The following is a 21,292-nucleotide window of genomic DNA, read 5'->3' on the forward strand; positions in this document are numbered from 1 at the left end:
AGGGCCGCACAGCCCTCCATGTGATCGCCAGAGGCAGCCTGACGGCCATTAGGTACCGATATGAGATCCTCAGACCCCTTGTGAGACCATATGCTGGTGCGGTTGGCCCTGGGTTCCTCCTAATGCCGGACAATGCCAGACCTCATGTGGCTGGAGTGTGTCAGCAGTTCCTGCAAGATGAAGGCATTGAAGCTATGGACTGGCCCACCCGTTCCCCAGACCTGAATCCAATTGAGCACATCTGGGACATCATGTCTCACTCCATCCACCAACGTCACGTTGCACCACAGACTGTCCAGGAGTTGGCGGATGCTTTAATCCAGGTCTGGGAGGAGATCCCACAGGAGACCATCCACAACCTCATCAGGAGCATGCCCAGGCATTGTAGGGAGGTCATACAGGCACGTGGAGGCCACACACAATACTGAGCCTCATTTTGACTTGTTTTAAAGTCATTACATCAAAGTTGGATCAGCCTGTAGTGTGTTTTTCCACTTTAATTTTGGGGGTGACTCCAAATCCAGGCCTCCATTGGTTAATAAATTTGATTTCCATTGATGATTTTTGTGTGATTTTGTTGTCAGCACATTCAACTTTGTACAGAACAAAGTATTCTATGAGAATATTTCATTCATTCAGACCTAAGATGTGTTATGTGAGTGTTCCCTATATTTTTTTGAGCAGTGTGTATATATATATACAGTACAGACCAAAAGTTTGGACACACCTTCTCATTTAAAGATTTTCTGTATTTTCATGACTATGAAAATTGTGCATTCACATTGCAGGCTTCAAAACTATGAATTAACACGTGTGGAATTATATACTTAACAAAAAAAAAGTGTGAAACAACTGAAAATATGTCTTATATTCTAGGCTCTTCAAAGTAGCCACCTTTTGCTTTGATGACTGCTTTGCACACTCTTGGCATTCTCTTGATGAGCTTCAAGAGGTAGTCACCGGAAATGGTCTTCCAACAATCTTGAAGGAGTTCCCAGAGATGCTTAGCACTTGTTGGCCCTTTTGCCTTCACTCTGCGGTCCAGCTCACCCCAAACCATCTCGATTGGGTTCAGGTCTGGTGACTGTGGAGGCCAGGTCATCTGGCATATCACCTTATCACTCTCCATCTTGGTCAAATAGCCCTTACACAGCCTGGAGGTGTGTTTGGGGTCATTGTCCTGTTGAAAAATAAATGATGGTCCAACTAAACGCAAACCAGATGGAATAGCATGCCGCTGCAAGATGCTGTGGTAGCCATGCTGGTTCATTATGCCTTCAATTTTGAATAAATCCCGAACAGTGTCACCAGCAAAGCACCCCCACATCATCACACCTCCTCCTCCATGCTTCACGGTGGGAACCAGGCATGTAGAGTCCATCCGTTCACCTTTTCTGTGTCACACAAAGACACGGTGGTTGGAACCAAAGATCTCAAATTTGAACTCATCAGACCAAAGCACAGATTTCCACTGGTCTAATGTCCATTCTTTGTGTTCTTTAGCCCAAACAAGTCTCTTCTGCTTGTTGCCTGTCCTTAGCAGTGGTTTCCTAGCAGTTATTTTACCATGAAGGCCTGCTGCACAAAGTCTCCTCTTAACAGTTGTTGTAGAGATGTGTCTGCTGCTAGAACTCTGTGTGGCGTTGACCTGGTCTCTAATCTGAGCTGCTGTTACCTGCGATTTCTGAGGCTGGTGACTCGGATAAACTTATCCTCAGAAGCAGAGGTGACTCTTGGTCTTCCTTTCCTGGGGCGGTCCTCATGTGAGCCAGTTTCTTTGTAGCGCTTGATGGTTTTTGCAACTGCACTTGGGGACACATTCAAAGTTTGCCCAATTTTTCGGACTGACTGACCTTCATTTCTTAAAATAATGATGGCCACTCGTTTTTCTTTACTTAGCTGCTTTTTTCTTGCCATAATACAAATTCTAACAGTCTATTCAGTAGGATTATCAGCTGTGTATCCACCAGACTTCTGCACAACACAACTGATGGTCCCAACCCCATTTATAAGGCAAGAAATCCCACTTATTAAACCTGACAGGGCACACCTGTGAAGTGAAAGACATTTCTGGTGACTACCTCTTGAAGCTCATCAAGAGAATGCCAAGAGTGTGCAAAGCAGTCATCAAAGTAAAAGGTGGCTACTTTGAAGAACCTAGAATATAAGACATATTTTCAGTTGTTTCACACTTTTTTGTTAAGTATATAATTCCACATGTGTTAATTCATAGTTTTGATGCCTTCAGTTTGAATGTACAATTTTCATAGTCATGAAAATACAGAACAATCTTTAAATGAGAAGGTGTGTCCAAACTTTTGGTCTGTACTGTATATATATATATATATATATATATATATATATATATATATACACAAATTTATAGATGTTTACTGTTGTATACCCTCAGTTTAGAGTGTCCATATTTTAAGCTTGCAACTTTACAATTGATGTTTTTTTTAATTTATTTTTATGCCCATATTATTTTGGGTGAGGGTGATCATAAAAAATAATAATTGTCATTTATATGCTGTTGAAAAATCAATCATTCCTATGACTGCCTGTTTAATAAAGAATTTTTGTCTCCCGAGTACATGATTTTACATTGGGAATCTTGTTAGATTATATTAAGTTGTTCAGTTTTGATTCTAATACTAATAATCTACTATATGTTTCCACCGACATCCTCAAAATCAATGTTTTGGGATTGTAACCTTGTAATGGAAACATAGAGTTTTAAACATAGGCTGATAGCCTTTGAGTTATTTGCTAAATATTTATTAAGTGCAGAAGACATGTATAAAGTTGAGTGTGGCACAGCAGTCACTCAGTCTAGGGGTAAAGTTTCTCCTTGAGTATTCACTATCAACACATTACTGATCATTTACGATTCCTTCTCAAAATGTAATTGTTAAAGGGAACCTGACATCATGCACAATTGCAGCCGGATATGTTTTTTGCTGAAGCATTTCGGAGAAAGTATAGTTTGAAAAGCTTCTCCTCGCATGGCTTCTGATGATTGACAGTTCTCTCCCCATGTGCACACATGGAAGACACCTGTCAATCAACTGCAATAGGCAGTGATAAACCAGCCGGGGGCAGTACAAGACTAGTCAGGTCTCTCTATATAGTCCCCGGTCGGCTTTTCAAACTATCTTTTCTCTGAAATGTAGCAACATTGGATAGACGGACACTAGGCTTCAATCATACAGCCAGTCTCCGTTTCCTGTTGCCTGTGATTCGGGCAGCCTGAATCTAATGACAGGTTCCTTTTAAATTCTTGCTGCATCAATAAAAGTTATAGTTGCCCAGAGTATGGCTTCTCATAGGATATATTTAAGCACTGAAAAATTGGAGAAAATCTTCTTTTAAATCCTTTACAGACTTTGTTTTGAATTGTGTCTGTTTGTTTGCAGCACCCAAAGTATGTAAAACCGCCTAATACCAGATGCTGCTGTCAGTGGGTGACAATAAAGTTTGCAATGACATATGTCCATCCAGTATGACATATGAGCCAATTTTCTATAGAAGGAATAAAATACTTTCTAATAGTCGGCTTTAGCGCTCATGCACATGACCAATATCAGACAAGTGCTATCCAATAGCACTTGTATCCATGATATTCTATGGGACTGTGAACATGTCTAATTTTGATCTGAGGGTCGGATCAAAATTGGCCATGCAAGTCTATGGGTCCGTGAAAAACATCGGACTGCACTCATGACGCGCCCCCTGGGCCATTAGGTACTTGGCAGCCGGGCCTCTGCGGATGCCGGTTGGGGATGTCACGGTGGCTGGCCCGGTCCGTGACCCAGGGCGGTCAGTAAAAAGGGGGATTTCTATTTATATGGGGTTTTTGGAAAGTTCGTGACGCCACCTGTGGATTGCGGCTAGAGGGAGCCGCCGCTGCGGAGCCGTCCTCTGGAGCTGGTGTTACGGCAGCAGGGATAGTGTGGCTCTCCACAGGTAGAGCTAGCTCCAGGGCAGTGTAGGGGTAAGTGGTGGATGCTGGGGAGAGACGGCAGGACAGTCCCGGAGGAAAGACGGACACTCACACGGGGGTAAGCTTCAGTACCTTTACTGCAGATGGTAGTCAGGTACGGTCCGGGGCACTTGTAGGTGGTGTGCACTTCTGGTCTTGCTCCCCAGTGAGCGGGTGTAAGGCCTCCTTTCTGTATCTTCCTGTCTCTCTACCTGGAGCTTGTGACCTGCCTGGAACAGGATCTAGCTCCCTTGATGTTTCTCTGACCCATCTTGCTTGGCGGCAAGGACTTTCCCACTGGTTACCACGATCCCTGGACACTGGGGCCTCCGTGGTATCTAGTCCTCTAAATATGCGATATTCACGGGTGGACTGAGGGATATGAAATCCTCCCCAGTATGCCGGATTCCCTACTGGACATAGAGATCCCAATAGGCTCGGGCCCGGTGCCCGGCTTGCAACAGGGGACGAACCCTCTGTGGTTCCTCTGTCCCTCACGGCTCTTCTCTTCCTTCTTGCCTTCTAGCCCACTCTAGGCTCTCACTGGCCAGACTAGCCCTCAGATTGGGCCTAGCCTGGCTTTCAGCCACACAGACTTCAGCATGTCTGGTGCTGCAGCATGGTGTCACACTGACTGCTTCCCACTGACTGGCTTCCTGAACTCCACCCCCCAGTCCCCCAGTATATATATACCTGGCAGGGCGTCACACTCAGATGACATCCGAGTATGGTCTGATTTTCACAGACCGACAGAATAGAGCGGGTGGTGAAGCTTTATTTTTTCTCTATACCTTCAAGAAAATTGAAGCTACTCTAATCGAACAATGACCAGAATAATCAGAATCATTTTTCTGATGGAGAGAAAACGGTCATGTGCACCTACCCTTAGTGTTATTAGTCAGGGGTGTAACTATAGATGTTGCAGGTACAGATGAACAAATTTGATGTCTAATCCCCATTTTGTTGAACTGGCACAAAGGAATTTGGGGAATCCAAATTTGTTGCAAAATGTAAGTCATATTCAGTTTGCTTTAAGCAAAATAGTGGCCACAGGCCAGTCATCATTTTGCTGAATTGTAGTGAAAAGGGAAATGGAGTACTCACCTCGCTGCTCACCACCGCTCTTCACTGAGGTTTACTGTGCCAAGTAAGCCTCTAATGTAATGAATGATCTCAGCGTGCCTGCCCAGAGCGAGGATTTCCAAAGAGGAATAAAGAAGTCATATTGAGCTGAGGACTGGACGGTGCGCTGCGACAGTGGCAGGAGAAGCAAGGTGAATATTACGGTAATTTTTTTTTTACACCTTACTATGCTCTGTGGTCAGGTGAGACCCTAGATCATAGTAAGTAACATTTGATTTTCATCAAATTGAAAAATTAAAAACATGTTAATTTACTTGCTAAATTCAATAATCTGCTGAATTAGAATTTCAGCAGACTCGCTCATCACTAGGTGCAAGAGTTAAAAACACACCTTGGCCTTGTAGCCGAAGAAGAAGGTCCAATTGGCACCTAATGGGCCTGATCTATTATTGCATTTCTGCCTTTTTTGTCTGTTTTTTGCCTTTTTTCATTTGTGCTTTATGCATCTTTTCATTTCCAGCTTTTTTGTATATGTTAGCCTGTTTTTTTTGTTCTATTTCTTTTTTCTGTTTCGCTTTTTAAATGTTTTCCATTGTAGGCGAGGCTTGGGGTTTCCAGTTGTTTTCAGCTGATTTGTCAATTGTGTCTTTTTAAAAAGTTGTAAAAAAATTGCGCAAATGTACTTCAGCCCCCAGAGTAATTTTATGCAGATTTTAATTGCTCAAATTTTCAGACGTTTTAATGGAGCCATTCAACTTTACCCAAAATGTCACAAGAAATTAAAGATAAAAATAAATAGCATTTTTGATTTTCCGCTAAATGCATGAACCACGTGCACCATTTTGAGGAATTTGGCTCAAAAAACTTCAACAAATACCACAAGACAGAAAAAAAGAGACTAAGAAAAAGGCATTCTTCACATGTATTAAAGCTGTCAAACAGTCGCAAATCATGAGCATGGAGTGACTCAAACATAACATCCGAGCACACTGAAAATACTCGGAAAACACCAGAACATGCTCGTAAATCTCGAATAACGAGCATGCTCGCTCATTACTAGTGCCAGTAAGTCCGGTTAATCTGAGTAACTCTGCCCCCACCACTGATTGGCGGCTTGCTGACAATGTACATTGTACACAGGACCCTGCCAATCAGGGGTGTGGGCGAGGTTATACACAGAGCAGCATTTTGACCACTTCTACATCTACATCAGACAAACAAGGATACTATCAAATCTAGATCAAGCAGTTCAGTAAGTGATACATCTCTGGAAGCAGGGTCTCTGCCCCTACATCATGCTGCTCTCAGACAACATAGCAAAAACCTACTGACAGATTCCCTTTAAGGAGACAATCTCATACTATGCAGCTGCTCTACCTTAAACATTCATGGCTGATTATACATGATTTTTCAATGGGCAATTACCTTTGGCCACTGTAAAGGATCTGGCATGTTGAAAACAATCTTGCTCGATTCTTCTTTTCATCAACATCCAGGAACAATTGGAAGACCACCAAACGCATGAGATAGTCCTTTGATCACATTGAAATTGATAGGTTGGAATGATTTTCATCTAATATGAATGGCCAGCTTGAATCTTGCTAACATAGTTATTTAACCATTTATGCTCTAGATCAGGGTTTCCCAACTCCAGTCCTCAAGGCCCACCAACAGGTCATGTTTTCAGGATTTCCTTAGTATTGCCCAGGTGATGGGATTATTGCCTGTGCAGGTGATACAATTAACACATGAGTAATACTAAGGAAATCGTGAAAATATGGCCTGTTGGTGGGCCTTGAGAACTGGAGTTGGGGAACCCTGCTCTAGATAAATCGATGCTCTTTGAGAATGTGCAAATTACCTCTTCAGAGAGGAAGAAGACTTGAACTTTAGCACCACCTGGAAGTAACAATCCTAAAAATCAATATTAACCCTTTAAAGGGGTTGTCCAGTAGAAGCACAACCTCTTATTAATTTGAATGTTTGCCACCTTTAAAATAAAAACACATAGTCACCTCCTGTGGCATTGTCATTCGTTTTGGCACTCCCGTTTCCGGGGCTCATGTGAGGTTGTTAGGTCACACAAGCCCTGCACCCAATTAGAGTGACACCCTGCTGTGCACAGGTACCACAGGACCCAGGGTGCATGGATGGACTTCTCCACAAGAGGCCCTCATTACATACAAACACCTCCACCCTTCCACCTCATACCACCAGAGGGAGCCCGTTAGGGATATATATATGGAGGGTGGAGCCAGGCAGTCAGTTAGGAGTCAGACAGAGAGAGTCTGAGAGCGTGCTGACACTGAGACCAGCGAAGGCTCAGCGCGTCTGCTGCTGAGTTCTGAGGGCCTCGAGTGAGGCCGAAGGCAAGAGGAGAAAGGGGAGAGGAGTTGAGGGGGCAGAGGAGCATCATAGGCTCATCCCGATATACAAACCGGACACCGGATCCGCGCCTACAGGGTCCCTTTATACCCAGTAGGGATCACCGGCATTCCATGAGGACTACAAGTCCCTGGCAGACCTGAAGCTAGACCCATTACAGGACCAGGAACCACGAAGGCCCCGACGCCCAGGGATAGTGGTTGCCAGCAGAAGGTCCTACTACCGAGCGACAGGTGAAGGAACAGCACGACACATAAGCTAGGCCCAGTTGCAGGCTGGCCAGGAGCATACAGAGAGGCAGACATGGACCAGGAGGCCTTATACCCACTCACTGGGGAGAAGTCCTGAAGTGCACCCATCCTACTGAGTACCCTGGACCGTACCTGACATCCGCACCAGTAAAGGTATTGAAGCGAATCCCCTGTCTCTGTCAGTTACTCCTGCTGCGCCATCCCGCCTGCACTACAAGCCCCAGCAGAAACATCCCAGCTGCCATCCCATCAGCCCCCGGAGGTCTGCAGCAGTGCTGGTAATCCTTACCAGGTACCACAGGTGGCGTCACAAACTATTTATTTTATTTTTATCTCTATCCAAGTTCCAATCCCCTTTTTGGTTGACCGCCCTGGGCCACGGACCGGGCCAGCCACTGTGACCTATCCCCCACCAGCATCCATAGGCCCGGCTGCCGAGTACCCCACTGCCCTGGGGGCGCGTCAACTTCTGGCGTCACGAAAAGGATTTTGTGCCCGTTGCAACGAACAGGATTGTGTGCCCGTTGCCACCGGGTACTGTGCGCCTTAAAGAACTGTGTCGCATACCGTGGTGAAGTTTTCCCGCCAATTGCCGCTGTTTCCCGCCATTATCCGCCATTTTCCTATCGCCGTGCGAGAAGAAGAGGGGCGTAACTGCAGGAATCGGAGAGGCGTAACCGCTGGAAGAGCGCGAAGCCCAGGCCCCGCCTCGCGCCTTGACGCCGAACCAGGAAGCGTCAGGTCCTAGAAGGAGACCGTTGTCAAGCTCACGCTCTGACGTCAGCCGCGAGGGAGACGCAAGGTCCTGGAAGGAGACCGTCGCCTGCGGAGCTGCGGCCTACCCGATCCAAGTAAAGAAGGTAGGCTACGGTTTACTAGGGAGGAGCAACCATGGCCGATGACCAGCAAGCCGCCGGAGCACCGGATAACGCTCTCGATGCCCAACTTGAGCCCGGTGCTGCACAGGCTGGAGCGGCCGCCCCACCAGCAGGGGTCATGACTCCGTTGATACCCATGGCCCTGCCGTATATCCCTGGAGCGAAATGGCTTCCCCAGTATGATGGCAAACCAGACACCCTGTCTGGGTTCAAGAGAAAAATATGCAGTGTACTGGACATGTATTCTATAAACCAAAAAGAAAAAGAAAAAAGAAGCAAAACCTACAAAAGACAAAAATATATCTCATACCCTACCATCATTATATATAAAATTTAGGGTCACCTTGCCGCTGGTGGGACGGCTTGTATACTTTTTTTGATCAAAAATAGTTCACTAAGTACCCTATATTTATTATGCAACTTTGCTTTACATTTATATATAATGATGGTAGGGTATGAGATATATTTTTGTCTTTTGTAGGTTTTGCTTCTTTTTGCTAGTGTGAACATGCTCCTATTTCTTGCATGTCTACCATCTTAGACCTCAGTTCACATTGCTTGGTTTTTTGTCTTGTTTGCATTCTGTGCAATTTAAGGGTGTGGCATCCCCTTTGTTGAGCTGATTAGTATATATGTAGCTTACCACGGGCCTAGGTGGTCTGGAGTTGGGACCCGGTCCTATTTGTCTACCCTTTTATATGCATTACTTCAACTTTGATATACAGTAAGGTTTTTAATATAGACAGTATAGGTACCGTCCCAATTTAGGGTCACCTTGCCGCTGGTGGGACGGCTTGTATACTTTTTTTGATCAAAAATAGTTCACTAAGTACCCTATATTTATTATGCAACTTTGCTTTACATTTATAAATAATGATGGTAGGGTATGAGATATATTTTTGTCTTTTGTAGGTTTTGCTTCTTTTTGCTAGTGTGAACATGCTCCTATTTCTTGCATGTCTACCATCTTAGACCTCAGTTCACATTGCTTGGTTTTTTGTCTTGTTTGCATTCTGTGCAATTTAAGGGTGTGGCATCCCCTTTGTTGAGCTGATTAGTATATATGTAGCTTACCACGGGCCTAGGTGGTCTGGAGTTGGGACCCGGTCCTATTTGTCTACCCTTTTATATGCATTACTTCAACTTTGATATACAGTAAGGTTTTTAATATAGACAGTATAGGTACCGTCCCAATTTAGGGTCACCTTGCCGCTGGTGGGACGGCTTGTATACTTTTTTTGATCAAAAATAGTTCACTAAGTACCCTATATTTATTATGCAACTTTGCTTTACATTTATATATAATGATGGTAGGGTATGAGATATATTTTTGTCTTTTGTAGGTTTTGCTTCTTTTTGCTAGTGTGAACATGCTCCTATTTCTTGCATGTCTACCATCTTAGACCTCAGTTCACATTGCTTGGTTTTTTGTCTTGTTTGCATTCTGTGCAATTTAAGGGTGTGGCATCCCCTTTGTTGAGCTGATTAGTATATATGTAGCTTACCACGGGCCTAGGTGGTCTGGAGTTGGGACCCGGTCCTATTTGTCTACCCTTTTATATGCATTACTTCAACTTTGATATACAGTAAGGTTTTTAATATAGACAGTATAGGTACCGTCCCAATTTAGGGTCACCTTGCCGCTGGTGGGACGGCTTGTATACTTTTTTTGATCAAAAATAGTTCACTAAGTACCCTATATTTATTATGCAACTTTGCTTTACATTTATATATAATGATGGTAGGGTATGAGATATATTTTTGTCTTTTGTAGGTTTTGCTTCTTTTTGCTAGTGTGAACATGCTCCTATTTCTTGCATGTCTACCATCTTAGACCTCAGTTCACATTGCTTGGTTTTTTGTCTTGTTTGCATTCTGTGCAATTTAAGGGTGTGGCATCCCCTTTGTTGAGCTGATTAGTATATATGTAGCTTACCACGGGCCTAGGTGGTCTGGAGTTGGGACCCGGTCCTATTTGTCTACCCTTTTATATGCATTACTTCAACTTTGATATACAGTAAGGTTTTTAATATAGACAGTATAGGTACCGTCCCAATTTAGGGTCACCTTGCCGCTGGTGGGACGGCTTGTATACTTTTTTTGATCAAAAATAGTTCACTAAGTACCCTATATTTATTATGCAACTTTGCTTTACATTTATATATAATGATGGTAGGGTATGAGATATATTTTTGTCTTTTGTAGGTTTTGGACATGTATTCTATGACTGGTAAGCAGAGAGCCGCTGTTGTGCTGGGACAATTGACTGGTGCCGCAAAGCGGGAAGTTGAAACCTGGCCAGCCGCAGACTAGGAATCAGTATCCATTATCTTTAAGAGACTGCAAACTGTCTTTGAAAACCGCACTGAGACAGATCTCCGGATGAGGTTCTACCAATGTGCCCAGAAACCTGAGGACAGTATCCGGGACTACGCCTGGCTCTTACAGGAAGCCCTGCGGGCCCTGAAACAGGTTAGTCCAGCCAGCATACAAGATGAGAATAAAATGCTGATGGAACAGTTCATCCGGGGGTTGAGGTCCCAGGAGGAGAGCAGAACTGTACGGTGGTGGGCTTTAGATCATCCAGACGCCACCTTTGACACTCTCAAGGACATGGCTATTAAGGGTCTGTAGCCCCTGGAAACATCAGGGACTGCTATCCAGCGTTACCAGGGTGGGGCCACCCCAGTGCCCGCAGCACCCAATGCTCCTTCATTAACGGCTGATACAAAGATGCAAACAGTGCCCCCTAGCGAGCTGGACAACCTGCACTCTGAAGTGCGTCAGCTGAGTAAAACCCTGGCCACTGTCCTGAGCACCCTGCAGCTACAGACGGAGCCCGAGGCGGAGGGAAGGATCCTACTCGACGACAGCCCTGAGGATGTCCCCTGGATGAGGAGAAGAAGGAGGACAACGCCACTCCATAGGAGGACAACGCCACCCCGGAGGAGGACAACGCCACCCCGTGGGAGGACCAACGACCAACGTCGCCCTCCAGGAGACTTCATCTGCTACCGTTGCCACAAGGCATGTGTAACATACCTGGCGGCGTCCTTGCATAGTGGTCCATCTCCCACTGTGCAAGAGCGCGCACTTGATTTCCAGTCCAGACTGCCACTCTGGCTTCTTCCCTTACTGTCTGCTTTGCTCTGCTCTGGCTGCTTCCAGTCTGTTCCGTGTGAACAGAGCCCTGTCCCCTCTGCCCTGCCTTGCACGCCGCTCCGGCGGTTTCTGCCCACTCTGCCTTGTTCACCGCTCCAGCGGTTCTTGCCTGCTCTGCCTTGTTCACCGCTCCGGCGGTTCTTGCCTGCTCTGCCTTGCTCACCGCTCCGGCGGTTCTTGCCTGCTCTGCCTTGCTCACCGCTCCGGCAGTCTCGCTCTGCTCTGACCCTTTGCTCACTGCTCCGGCAGTCTCGCTCTGCTCTGACCCTTTGCTCACTGCTCCGGCAGTCTCGCTCTGCTCTGACCCTTTGCTCACTGCTCTGGCAGTCTCGTTCTGCTCTGACCCTTTGCTCACTGCTCCGGCAGTCTCGCTCTGCTCTGCTCTGACCATTTGCTCACTGCTCCGGCAGTCCCGCTCTGCTCTGACCCTTTGCTCACTGCTCCAGCAGTCTCGCTCTGCTCTGACCCTTTGCTCACTGTTCCGGCAGTCTTGCTCTGCTCTGACCCTTTGCTCACTGCTCCGGCAGTCCCGCTCTGCTCTGACCCTTTGCTCACTGCTCCGGCAGTCTTGTCCTGCTCCCCTCTTGCTCACCGCTCCAGGCGGCCTCGTCCTGCTCTACTCTCGCTCACCGCTCCAGGCGGTCTCGTCTTGCTCTGCTCTTGCTCGCTGCTCCGGGCGGCCTCACTCTGCTGTGTTTGTCCACCGCATCTGCGGTTCTGTTCCTGAGTCCCGGTCTGTACTGGGTCCTATCCACTCTGTGCTCCAACCTGTCGTACCTGCCAGTACCTCTCTGCCCGCATACCAGTCGCGCTTGCCTGCATCCACCCGTCTGCATACCAGCCGTGTCTGCCTATACCCACCAGTCTGTGTGCCAGCCTAACCTGCCTGTTCCTGTATTCCCCGGTGTGGGACAACAGCCGTGTCCGGGGTCTGACCTGGAGTACCACCTGGTCCCTCTGCTCGGTTCCTCCTTGGTACACTGGCGTCGTATGCCGCCGTGCGACCTTGGTCGGATCGGGTGAATACTTAGTTACGCCCCTCCAGGCATTCACTCTCCGGTACGGTCCAGTGGAATCACTACATATACACGCATACGCCAGTCAGTCCGGGCGTGTGCATTACAGCATGCCACACAGTGCGGAACTGTCCTTTAAACGGGCAAACCCTGGAGCCGAGGGCCGACACCCAGGAGTAAATCAACCAGGCCCATCAAGCTGGTACCACCGGTTCGTAGGAGGAAGGCCTTTCCTGTCCATCGTGCTGGACGGCATAGCTACACCTGCGTTACTGGACACCGGCTCACAGGTAACCATCATACCTGATGTCCTCTACAAAAGGTACTGGTCCATAGATGAACTCCACCCGCCAGCCCCGAACCTCTCTGTGTATGCCTCTAACGGCCTTCCTCTTAAGCTAGTAGGGGTTAAGGATGTGACAGTGAAGGTGGGGAGAGTGGAACTAAAGAACCAAGGACTAATTGTCATAGAATCTAACCCTGGTGATACAGACTTGTATATGATACTTGGTACAAATATTGTTGCTAACTGTTTGGGAGAAGTGTTGTTTTTGCTCCAACAGATTGCTGACACTGCCAAACCAGGGCAGAGGAAGGTGCTCCAGAGAGAGATTCGAGCCCTCCTGTACCAGCAACAGGTAAAGCTAACAGGTGGTGAGATTGGTAATGTACGGGTGACAGACCCGATACCCATTGTGATTCCCCCAATGAGTGAGATGCTGATTTGGTGTAGGGCAGCAATAGGTCTCAAGGGACAGAACTACCAGGCGGTAGTGGAGCCCATTAGCTCAGAGCACAGACCTACACTCCTAACTGCTAGAGGGGTAGTTGAGGTACACAATGGGAGGGTGCCCGTACGACTCCTAAATTGTGGGGAGGAGGAAGTCAAATTGCCAAGGTATGCCACTGTTGCTAGATTGTATACTGTGAATGATGATGCCATACACACAGTGGAATCCTTGACCCCACCAGATGCAGTGGAGGACAACGACTCCGAAGCTCAGCTGGAGGATTGGTGTCAACAGCTCCATGTTGGGACTGACGCCACTCCTGTCCATCAAAAACACGGTGTTTACAGAGTGGTTCAGGAATATGAACAAGTGTTTAGTAAACACCCACTTGATTTTGGAAGGGTTAAAGGGGTACAACATCACATACCCACCGGTAACCATCCACCCATTAAGGAGCGTTACCGACCCATACTACCAGCACATTATCAGAAAGCCAAGGAAATGTGTGACATGAAAAAGGCAGGGGTAGTAAGGGATAGCTGTAGCCCTTGGGCAGCTCCCCTGGTCCTGGTCAGGAAAAAGGACGGTAGCATGAGGATGTGTGTAGATTATAGACAGATTAATCGCATAACACATAAAGATGCATACCCTTTGCCCCGTATAGAGGAAACCCTGGCTGCACTAAAATCTGCCAATTACTTCTCTACACTGGATCTCACTAGCGGGTACTGGCAAGTCTCTGTTGCTGAGGAAGACCGGGAGAAGACAGCCTTCACCACCCCAATGGGACTGTGCGAGTTCAACAGTATGCCGTTTGGACTCTGCAATGCACCCAGAACGTTCCAGAGGATGATGGAGTGTTGCTTGGGATATCGGAACTTCGAGACAGTGCTTCTGTACCTGGATGACGTTATCGTGCACTCGAGGACGTATGAGGACCATCTGAAGCACCTGGCGGAGGTATTTGAAGCATTGTCCCGGTATGGGATGAAACTAAAGCCGTCTAAATGCCACTTGCTCAAGCAGAAGGTTCAGTACCTGGGGCACGTAGTCAGCTCGGAGGGAGTAGCACCAGACCCGGAGAAGGTCACTGCCATCCAGAAGTGGCCTGAACTGAGAAGCATCAAAGAGGTACGGCAATTCCTGGGACTGGTCCGGTACTACCGGAGGTTCATAAAGGACTATACCAAAAAGGTAGCACCTCTACAAGACCTCCTGGTAGGACAGTCCAAAAGAGGAAGTAGTCCCCCATTTCAGTGGGGCAAAGAACAGGCTGAATCCTTTGCAGTAATGAAGGAAATCCTGACTGGTGAAGAAATCCTGGCTTACCCTGACTACAGCCAGCCTTTCCTGCTGTACACCGACGCCAGCAACGAGGGACTGGGAGCTGTGTTGTCCCAGAAGCAAAATGGCAGAGAGAAGGTAATTGCATATACCAATAGGAAGCTTCGCCCTACTGAGAGGAACCCGGAGAATTACAGCTCCTTCAAGCTGGAGTTCCTGGCCTTGGTCTGGGCTATCACTGAACAATTCAAGCATTACCTAGCCTCAACGAAATTCACAGCCTTTACTGACAACAATCCCTTGACACACCTGGAGACAGCCAGTTTGGGAGCCATGGAACAGCGTTGGGTGGCCAGACTGTCAAATTATCAGTTCACCATCAAGTACCGGGCAGGTCACAAGAACACCAATGCTGATGCCCTGTCAAGGATGCCTCACCAGTTAGACACCGAGGATGAAGTGGATGATTTAGAGGAAGTTGAATTACCTGCTTTCCACCAAAGCAGAGTGGTCCAGGAGCAACACGTCACCAGAAGATGTCAGGGAAGGACGCTGAATCCTCTACCCCACCACAGTTGGAAGGAGACCCAGGACAGTAACCCGGTTGTCAGCCTCATCAAAAGGCTGATCACCCAGGAAGGTTCTCACCTGGAGAAGGATGCTCCTCCACAAGCCAAGCAACTGTGGAATGAGAGAAGCCGGCTGTTCATCTATAGAGAGAAGCTGTGCAGAAGATATGTCAACCCCAAGACCCATGAAATGGTGTGGCAGATTGTTGTACCCAGGACAGATGTCCAGATGGTGTTGGACGCCTACCACGATCAAGCAGGTCACTTTGGCTGGAAGAAGCTGGAAACCCTGCTGAAGGACCGGTTCTACTGGGTTGGAATGCGGAGCTCCATAGAGAGGTGGTGCTGGAATTGTGGGCCCTGTAGCCTCAGAAGAAAAGACTATGGCAGCCAGAAAGCACCCTTGCAGTCCATCAAGACAACCCAGCCCCTGGAGATCTTCGCTCTGGATCACGTCAAGCTGTCACCCAGCAGGTCAGGCTACTCCTATGCCCTGACCATGGTGGATCACTATTCCCGGTTCCTGGTGGTAGCCCCTGTCAAGGATCTGACAGGAGAAACGGCAGCTAGAACGTTTCAAGCATACTTCTGAAGGCCCCATGGATACCCGGACAGAGTGCTGACGGATCAAGGCCCTGCCTTTGAAGCCGAGCTGTTTAAAGAATTCTGTCATCTGTACAGATGCAAAAAGATCCGGACTACGCCGTACCACCCTCAGACCAATGGTTTGTGTGAGAAAATGAACAACATTGTCATAGACCTGCTGAAAACCTTACCCTTGGAAGAAAGAAATCAGTGGCCAGACAAACTACCTGACCTGGTAGATCTGTACAATCACATACCTGTGAGTTCTACAAATTGTACCCCAGCGTACCTCATGAGGGCAAGACCCGGAAAGTTGCCCATGGACCTGGAACTCGGAGTGGTAGAACCAGAAGCAGATATGTCCACTGAAGACTAGGACACAAGTTGGCAAGAGCAGTACAGGAAGGTATAGGCCTGTGTCGAAGACAGTCTAAATAAGGTGAGGGAAAGGCAAGAAGAACAGTACAATAAACATGCACCAGCAGAGATAGTGCTCAAGCGGAAGAGAAGAAGTCACAAGCTCGATGACCAGTGGGAAAGAGAGCCCTACACAGTGCCGAACTCCAGATTTGATAACAGTAAAACTTGCCTGATTAGCAAAAATGGAGGTAAAACAACTGCAATAGTCTCAAGAGACCATCTGAAAGTGTGCCCAAGTCTACTGAGACAACGGAAGAAGAAATACCTCCTATAGCACCGGAAGAACCCAAGGAAGAAGTGCTTCACACAGTTCTAGGAGATTTCCCTGCGGACTGGCCTCAACTTGATGGAGCAGTTATAGTACCGGTGATACACTTCTATCAACAACCAGAAGAACCTGTAAGTGCCCTGGAAGAGCCTGCTCAGGAACAGGAAGAGTCCCCAGTAAGAGGAGACTCACCCGTTGAAGCAGAGCCTGCAGGCCCCCGTGGACAGTGTACTTGCCCGTCCCATAGAGAGATTAAGGCAGTTCTATAATCTACCAGCACGTACACCTGCTAGATTAACAGAAAGGGTACGCACAGACACTAGTGACACCCCAGTGTTACGAAGGTCCACACGCAGCACACAAGGACAAATCCCTGCCCGGTTTAGGGAATAAGCATGAAGTGCCTAAATTGTAAATAGTTACCCAGTTGGGTATTGTCCATTGTTTATTGTATAAACTGAAATTTATGTGTGCATTTAGTTACCCGTAAGGGTATAAAGACTTGTAGGGTGAGGACTGTGAGCAGCCAAAAAACTTTATTTGTAAATAGTTTGCACTTATCAAAGTGCCCCTTATTGACCACAGAACAAAAACCCATTTGGCGTGGCCGAAGACGTGGTCCAGCACCTGGATCACCTATGCCCTGTAGCCACGCCCAGGGCCTACGTTGATGGTTTTCAGGCGGGTCCCTCATATTACTCATTTTACACTTTCTTCGGTGAAATGGACACTGGGTTATGGGACTTACTGTAACTTAATTAATGTTATTATACTTGTTATTATTATAATTATTGTTTTTAACCTGTTACAAAAATGCTTCAGTCCAGGAGTACTGAATTGTACTAGGGGGGAATGTGGCACCCTGCTGTGCACAGGTACCACAGACCCAGGGTGCATGAATGGACTTCTCCACAAGAGGCCCTCATTACATACAAACACCTCCACCCTTCCACCTCATACCACCCGAGGGAGCCCGTTTGGGAAATATATATGGAGGGTGGAGCCAGGCAGTCAGTTAGTTGAGAGTCAGACAGAGAGAGTCTGAGAGCGTGCTGACGCTGAGAGCAGCGAAGACGCAGCGCATCTGCTGCTGAGTTCTGAGGGCCCCGAGTGAGGCCGAAGGCAAGAGGAGAAAGGAGAGAGGAGTTGAGGGGGCAGAGGAGCATCATAGGCTCACCCCGATATACAAACCGGACACCGGGTCCGCGCCTACAGGGTCCCTTTATACCCAGTAGGGATCACCGGCATCCCAGGAGGACTACAAGTCCCTGGCAGACCTGAAGCTAGACCCATTACAGGACCAGGAACCACGAATGCCCCAACGCCCAGGTATAGTGGTTGCCAGCAGAAGGTCCTACTACCAAGTGACAGGTGAAGGAACAGCACGACACATAAGCTAGGCTCAGTTGCAGGCTGGCCAGGAGCATACAGAGAGGCAGACACGGACCAGGAGGCCTTATACCCACTCACTGGGGAGAAGTCCTGAAGTGCACCCATCCTACTGAGTACCCTGGACCGTACCTGACATCCGCACCAGTAAAGGTATTGAAGCGAATCCCCTGTCTCTGTCAGTTACTCCTGCTGCGCCATCCCGCCTGCACTACGAGCCCCAGCATCACCAGAAACATCCCAGCTGCCATCCCATCACGCCCCGGAGGTCTGCAGCAGCGCTGGTAATCTTTACCAGGTACCACAGGTGGCGTCACGAACTATTTATTTTATTTTTATCTCTATCCAAGTTCCAATCCCCTTTTTGGTTGACTGCCCTGGGCCACGGACCGGGCCAGCCACTGTGACCTATCTCCCACCACCATAGGCCCGGCTGCCGAGTACCCCACTGCCCTGGGGGCGCGTCATTAGCGCCGGCTTCACTGTCCCTGTCTTCATATGTATAAGTAATCAAGAGAAGGTGAGAGAACAGCTGCATCTCTGAATTCCTCTTGATTACTTATTTGTCTGAAGGCGGGGACAGTGAAGTCAGCGCTGTTTAGGCTCAGGGCTCACGTGACATATCAATGTGACATGAGCCCCGGGAACGTGAGTGCCAACACCGCTGGAGCAGTGCTGGCGCCGGAGGAGAGTATAAGTGTTTTTATTTTAACTGGGGCAAACATTCAGACTGAGAAGGGGTTTTCCTAGTATTGGACAATTGAAGGAGCTTTGCCACATGACTTAGGATAAAAGCTAAACCAGAATCTCTATTTGCAAACACATGTTCCGGGTTGTTGCCCCTCCTCAGTGCAAAGCAAGAGGTCTGATTTGGCTTTTTAAGGAGTATTGCATGGCCTATAAGTCTCCTTATACTGGCATGTCAGACATGTCACTCTCCACAAAGGAGAGACGTTAATGCTTACACCCTGATCTTGCCAAACCAGAATCTCTATTTTCAGATACGTGTTTTGGGGTGTTGGACCTCCTCAGTGCAAAACAAGAGATCTGATTTGGCTGTTTGAGAAGCATTGAATGGCCTATAAGTCTCCTTACTCTGGTATGTCAGGCGTGTCACTCTCCACAAGAAGAGACGTTACCCCTTAGACCCGGATCTTGATAATTGTTTATCTTCATACATAAGATTACCAAAGTTGTGTTTATCAGCAGTGTGTGTTCTGCTTGTTGGCACTAATATGGATACCTAATATTTCATTTGATATTTACTGCATACTCATTAAATATGATTTATTATGTCACAGTTTTTTCCAGTTTTGCTTTTCATGCTGTGTTTAGATTTATTGGTTAAGGAGAAGACTCTTCAGAAAATGAGGGTGAAGAACCCTGGTGCTTCCATAACAAAGCTATGTTTCCCTTTGGATGAAGTTATTGCAGCTTTGTTGTACTTAGGAACAGATTGTTCTAATCGGCACCAGATAAAGGAAATGACAGTGGAGGTCATCTTTCACTATGCGTTAGGTTATAATGCCCTCGGTCATCTTCTAAATATCTAACTGGTTTAATATGCTACGGAAACCTCTCATTTTCCCAGGATGGTAAATCACGCCTACTCGTTGCAGAGCTCAGAAATTAGAATTCACCTCCCTTCTTACATTATGACAGATTTATCACTTGTTCAGATAAGATCAATGACTCCGCATTAACATTAAATTAATTTAATTCCTTAAATAAAGGACATTTGAATGGCCCTTGTTTTCCAGACCACTAATCAACTTTATTTGCAGATGTGAGTTATACACTGAGCATTTGTTAATGACTCAGTTAAACATTATAAAAATTACTATTGTCCAGTATTAATACAGTTGTCAAAAGTCCCCTGTACCTGTAAAAGTAAAAAAATAAAAAATGTACTTAAATGCAAGACATTTTATTTTTTTATGTCCCCCGTTTCTGGCCTCCAAAGTTTACAAGGCTGCAGTGATGTTGACTTCATAGTAGCGATAATATCATGTGAACATATTGTTGCTTTGGGTCACAGTAACATGTTGTCTTCAGTAATTTAATTTGTTGTTAGATATCGGATGATGCTGTTATATTATGTCCTCTTGGATACAACATTACATGGCAGCAGAGAACAGACAAAGAATTCAGATATTAAGTCAATTTCTCTATGGTTTTACTGGTTAAATTGTAGCTTTTAAGCCAAGACCAGGACTGGATCTTTGTAACACTTGGCAGGATTGGTGCTACTTTACAGATTCTTCATTATTTTTCATCTTGGATCGAGATATTCTGAGATGAGTGGCATGAGATAACCATTTTTGAAGAAAAGTATTATTTTTGAATCATTCTGGGAGGAGATGTGGGTAATAGAAACATTTTCTAATTTCAAAGTTAGCCATCTTACATTATTTTCAGGATATGTTGAGCCAAGATTGGAGAACACATCAGAATAAGTAGCAAAAGAAAAACAAATAGGGCTTCTCTTAGTGTGTCAAAAATTAAATGGGGCCCTAAATGCTAACTTATTACACCATCACACACACACTCCATGCCACAAACACTCCATAATGCATGCACACTGTAGAAAAGCCGGGTAGGCTGGGGTTAAATCCTAGCTCTACAGGTTTTGATTAGTTGCACATGGCTAACTCTGCATATAACCAGGCTAGGTGTTCACCTTAGACAGTCAGCTAGGGGAAGCTGACCAGAGTGGATTTGTGTCACCCTACCTGGATGCCACAAGTGTAAATAAAGCTGTGTCTGAGAGCAAGGGGGAGGTTCTCTGGTCAGGGGAACATTAGCATGCAATGCCTCCTGTCTCAGGCCAGTAGGGGGAGCTGGCTGCCCCTATAAAAGCTGGTACTGAGAGCAGGGTTAGAGAGAACTGGATTGCCTGTCTCAGCTCTGAGACGTGTCCCAGAGTGGAGCAGGGACAGAAAGTTGCATTGTAACCTAAGAGGAAGTGTGGCAGTAGGAGAGAGCCACAAGCCAGAGACAAGAGGCGAAGAGAGCCTGTCTTGGCAGAGAAAAGACTTCATTTTACCAGACTTTGGTGTCTGAGGCTGGAAGGATTCCACATCCCCCAGCAGAGAACCAGTCCGCAAGGGACTGTACATTCCTTGGCCTAAGAAGCCTGGAGGCCCTGCCACAACCGAAGGCACCAGTAAAGCCGTACAAGGCTGGGAGCAGAAAGGAACCCACGTCGCAGGCCATACAGGCGAGAATACACGGAAAGCTCGGAAACGTGGGCTGTTACCCTATAACGAGGAGATAGCCAGAAGGAGCG

This window comes from Phyllobates terribilis, unplaced genomic scaffold (genome assembly GCF_046119375.1).
Source record: "Phyllobates terribilis strain yellow unplaced genomic scaffold, ASM4611937v1 Scaffold_13__5_contigs__length_258822181, whole genome shotgun sequence".
NCBI classification, from domain to species: Eukaryota; Metazoa; Chordata; class Amphibia; order Anura; family Dendrobatidae; genus Phyllobates; species Phyllobates terribilis.